Source organism: Peromyscus eremicus, chromosome 3 (genome assembly GCF_949786415.1).
Source record: "Peromyscus eremicus chromosome 3, PerEre_H2_v1, whole genome shotgun sequence".
In the NCBI taxonomy this organism is placed as follows: Eukaryota; Metazoa; Chordata; class Mammalia; order Rodentia; family Cricetidae; genus Peromyscus; species Peromyscus eremicus.
The window spans coordinates 30605043-30610748 of NC_081418.1; the positions used below are offsets into that span (position 1 = coordinate 30605043).

General features: G+C 40.0%; 1 pseudogene; it reads left to right on the forward strand.

The window, feature by feature from the left end:
• Positions 1–3811: 3811 nt before the first annotated feature.
• On the forward strand, positions 3812–4951 carry LOC131905700 (glyceraldehyde-3-phosphate dehydrogenase-like; annotated as a pseudogene).
• The last annotated feature ends 755 nt before the right edge of the window (positions 4952–5706 follow it).

Consider the following 5706-nt stretch of genomic DNA (forward strand, 5'->3'; position numbering starts at 1 on the left):
AAACTAAGCACTGAACTGTTTCTGTTAAATTTCTTGACAATGGTCTGCAAGATACCATATTTTATGAAAGGCATTTCCATTGATTACTTACAATTTTGGAAAGAAATCCTGTTTGTTATGGAAGGAAGATGGCTGATAGTAGCCACACATCTGCTGCTGGTATTTCTGAGCAGACTGGTAACTCAGTGAGGACAGCTATCCTATCAGGTGAGTGATAAGGGAAAGCACTAGTGTGATTTCAATGTAATCGGCCCCCATAATCTCATAGGGAATGGGACGATTAGGATATGTGGCTTTGCTGGCATGAGTATGGCCTTGTTGGAGGAAGTGTGTCACTGTGGGAGTGGGCTTTGAGATTGACTATGCTCAGGATTCCACCTAGTGTCTCAGTTGACTTCCTGTTGCCTGCAACCCAAGATGTAGCCAGCACTACATCTGCCTGCATGCCCCCATGCTCCCCGCCATGATGATAATAGATTGAACTTCTGAAACTGTAAGCAAGCCACCAATTAAATGCTTTCTTCATAAGAGTTGCCATGGTCATGGTGTCTCTTCACAGCAATAAAAACCCCAACTAAGACAACTAGCTTCAGTAACAAGGAAAGAAGAAAGAATAATAATAAAAAACCCTTTAGTTAGCAGAACAGGTGAATCTGTTTGGTTTACTCAGTCCTGACTGGGTGTTGTATTCCCCAAGCTGAGTAAGAGCAATCACAGATGGTTAGAACCTCAGATTAAGTCAAAGGAAAGCCCTGGGAAATTTTTACACTATTCTCAGTATTCTAGATAGTCAGATAATTTACATGGGGAGAGAGGGGGAGAGGGAGAGGATGAGAATGAGATATGAAAACACAGGGAGGGGCAAAGTCTGAATCAGAGACTCAAACAGCACAACCAACACAGGATGATCAATGAACATATTTGCTGTCCAACCATATTGGAATATTGGGGTCCATAGACTGTATAGATGCCAGGAAAATTCATACTCTTTCTTTCGGCATTTTAACAGAGCAGAAGTGAAAAACCAATAAAACAATAACAACAAAAAACTCTGCTGAGTTAAAAGCCAAATAATATAGATGCAAAGGTCTCCTCTCTACACAGCTCACAATAGGAACTCAGAGAAGTATCTGTTTCCTGAGTGCTGGCATGCAGAATAATTCTACCTAGAGGATAAAAACCCAGAGACAGAACTGCGAAGTATTTCATATGGTAGAAATATGGTCTGAACTATAGACTGGAATGAGATTCACTAGCTCTATGTTTGAAGGACAAGAAGTGATGAGTGCTTAAAAGGACTAGATGTCGGTGGAAAGCTTTCCAACAGCCCCTTTCAAAATCAGAGCCTTAAAAACACCTGCAAGTATAATACCCACCACCTGACTCATGAACCACATACCCTGTGGTTGCATGGCAGACAACAGAGATAAAAACATTGGAAGCTTAGTACCACAAAGGTTCTGCTCTCATCAAAAGATACAAATCCAAATAGACAAGGAAAAGGAAGAGAGCTTAAGGGTAGGAAGACTAGCTATGCACAAATGATGGCCTAGAGACATTGCACCTATGCTCAGACTTGGTTACACAGAGGCAGTTTGCACTTTTGCACATGTTATTGTCTGTGCACACTCGAGCAACCACATAGAGATAATCTACCTTCACACATGCAAATAATGATGAAGAGACAGTCTGCACCTGTGCTTAGGTAAATGTGCACATAGGAAGTCTGGATCTACTCTTATACTAATGACTGCATATAGAGACTTTATTATCTGTGTGTAAGTTTGTAGACTGCTTTGTCCAGCTCAGTAAGTGTCTCCCTCCCCTACTTCATTAGGTATGCAATGCCAATGGGCACAGGTTGCCTAGAGGTGAGGAATCCCATTGATCAGCCTCCCAAGTTGCTTTAGGTTATGTGATGAATTTCCTTTATTCCTTCCTTGTGTTCATTCTATCCTTACTGTAGGTGTGTTATCTCCTCCCTTATTCTTAATTGTTCTCTCTTTCTATTACATTTCTCTCTTCTATTTTATCTATTCCTCAAATACTAATCATTAGTATTACTAAGCTTATGCTTACCCATAGTGACTAATAATATTTTACTATTGACCATGCTAAATTGTTCCTTTATCCCCTAAAGTTCCTAGATTGGAAAGGATATTTTAAATTGGTTTTTATTACTCTAATTCTACACTGAGCCTGTCAGTACATGGTGGTTGCTTTTGTAGTTAGTGTTTGACTCTCTTGGGAGGTGCTGGAGATTGTGCCTGGTGTGTGAGCATGTGGACTGGGGGTTTAGTTAGTCCAGTGATGATGAGTGACACATCAACCGACTGCAATCTAGTCCCACTTGATCATTGCAGATAACTCAACTGAAAGAATAGAGGTGGTCAAAGAATAGAACCAATGGCCTATTCCATATTCACAAGTCCATCACAGAAAAACCAAGAAACATGACAAATAAAGGCAACATACCTCCCAAAGTTACTCATTTTGCAGTAATGAATTCTAATTAGAGAATTAGATGAAATTAAAAACAAAGGATCCAAAAGAATGCGTATAAAAGCAATGTTCAGTGTAAGATTAATAAGAAGGCTCAGTGGTTGAGAGCACTGACTATTCTTCCAAAGGACCTAGATTCTATTCCTAGCACCCACATGGTGACTCATGGCTATCTGTAACCCCAGTTCCAGGGGATCTAACACCCTTTTCTGGCTTCTGTAGACATCAGGCGTGCAGGTAGAATACAAACATATATTCAGGCAAAACAGAATTTTCAGTGAAATTAAAGTGGTCGTGCATAAACTCATAATTAAATTCAAAGAGAATTCAAACAAAAATAAATCCAATAAAGAAATAGAAATATTGGAAAAATTAAATTTTTAGAAGTGAAAACTTCAGTGAGTCAAACCCAGTGAAAAATGTAACCAGTAGAATGGGATGAGTTAGGGCCTGAAGGCAAGTTAGATGAAATAGAACACCAGAAATTATGAAGATGAAATAAGAAAGTATAACTAGAACATAAATACCTGTGAGAAACCCAGAAAAGAACAAATCTGTGAAAAATAGACATAGAGAAGTGAAAAGTTCAGGATCAAGGCATAGAAAATATACTCAATAAAGCCATAGATAATTTCCCAGACCTAGGGAAGGAAATAGCTGTGCAGATTTAGGAGACAGTTATAACACCAAATAGATAAGACAAGAAAAGAAATTCCCTTGTATATATTAAAAACACTAAATGTATGGAACAAAGAAGGAACATTGAAAGTTTCTATAAAGAAGCAAGTTACATATAAAGATAAACCCATCAAAATAACAATAGATTGCTTAACAAACTAATTCAGGAAGACATGGAATGATTCATTTCAAGCTCTGTAAGACAGTAATTTGTAGCTTAGATTACTATATTCTATATACAGTAAAGCTGTCCTTTATAACTAGAGAACACATTTCCATAATAAACATAAACTCAAGGAATTCATAACCATTAAACACCAGATAAGATACTTAAAGTAGTCTTACATGTTAAAAGAAAGGATAAACAGATAAACACATCTATGAAGCCACAGGAAATAATACACCACACAAAACTAGAAATGAATTGGAGAATGGTAAAGTATCAAATACTTCAAAATCAAAATAATAATTCTAAATGCTAATGGCCTGAATGATCCAATCAAAAGACATACACTAGCTCATTAGATTATTTTAAAAGATCCATGGATTTGTCTTCTGCAAGAAATGTACCTGAGACTAATACAGACTTAGAGTAAAAGAATAGTAAAAGTCATTTCAAGCAAAAAGAACTACAATGCAATGATATCTCAGAAAATAAACCAATCTAAATTTAGAAGATATTAAAAAACGTCACTTCGGCTCTCTGCTCCTCCCTGTTCCAGAGACAGCTGCATCTTTTTGTGTAGTGCCAGCCTCGTTACTGAGACACGATGATGAAGATCGGAGTGAACAGATTAGGCCAAATTGGATGCCTGGTTACCAGGGCTGCCATCCAGTATGGCAAAGTGGATGGATATTGTTGCCATCAGTGACCCCTTCCTTGACCTCAACTACATGGTCTACAGGTTCCAGTATGACTCTACCCATGGCAAGTTCAATGGCACAGTCAAGGCTAAAAATAAGAAGCTTGTCATCAATGGGAAGGCCATCACCATCTTCCAGGAATGAGATCCCACCAGCATCAAGTAGGGTGAGGCTGGTGCTGAGTATATTGTGGAGTCTACTGGTGTCTTCACAACCATGGAGAAGGCTGGGGCTCACTTGAAGGATGGGGCCAAAAGGGTCGTCATCTCTGCCCCTTCTGCTGATGTACCCATGTTTGTGATGGGTGTGAACCATAAGAAGTACAACAATTCACTCAAGATTGTCAGCAATGCTTCCTTCACCACCAACTGCTTAGCCCCCTGGCTAAGGTCATCCATGACAACTTTGGCATTGTGTAAAGACTCATGACCAGAGTCCATGCCATCACTGCCACCCAGAAGCTGTGGATGGCCACTCTAGGAAGCTGTGGCATGATGGCCATGGGGCTGCCCAGAGCATCATCCCTGCATCCACTTGTGCTGCCAAGGCTGTGGGCAAGGTTATCCCAGAGCAAACGGGAAACTTATGGGCATGGCCTTCAGTGTTCCTACCCCCAATGTGTCCATCATGGATCTGACATGCCGCCTGCAGAAACCTGCCAAGTATGATGACATCAAGAGGGTGGTGAAGCAGGCATGAGAGGGCCCACTAAAGGGTATCCTGAGCTACACTGAGAACCAGGTTGTCTCCTGCGACTTAACAGTGACTCCCACTCTTCCACCTTTGATGCTGGGCCTGGCATTGCTCTCAATGACAACTTTGTGAAGCTCATTTCCTGGTACAACAATGAATTTGGCTACAGCAACAGGGTGGTGGACCTCATGCCTACATGGCCTCTAAGGAGTAAGAAGCCCACCCTGGACCACCCACCCTAGCAAGGACAGAGCAAGAGAGAGACCCTTGGCTGCTGAGCAGTTCCTATCCCAACTCAGCCCCTGCCATTGAGCATCTTCCTCAGTTTCTATCCCAGAACCCCAGAGTAACAGGAGGGGCTTAGGGAGTGCTACTCTCTTGAATACCATCAATAAAGTTCACTGCACCACCACAAAAAAGGTCACTTCATATTGATTTAAGGGATAATACATTGAGAATATATTGGGAGGGTTTGAAGGGAGGAAAGGGAAGGGAGAAATGTAATCAAAGTATAATCTCAAATTGTTAATTATATAAAAATGCATATATTCTTAATATAGATGAATTTAACATTGGCACACCCAATTTTTAAAACAAACACTATGGAATATAAAGACATGGATTGACCTAAAAGGGTGGTGATACAAAGCATGATTAAAAATAGTCATAGGTAACAGATAATAGTGTTACAGTTTGTATAAAGTATTTCCCCTGAAAACTCCAAGTCATAATAGCTATAGTTAAGAAAGCAACAATAAGTGCTAGAAAGGATGTTGGTAAAATGGAATCCTTATATATTTCAATACATAGGTTTCCCAGGTGCCCTAGAATTACCATGGGATTCAGATATGCCACTCCTAGACATATACTCAAGGACTCTAAGTCAACATACCACAGATATGCTTGCACATCCGTGTTTCTTTAAGCACTATTCACAATAGCCAAGTTATGGAATCAGCCTAGGTATCA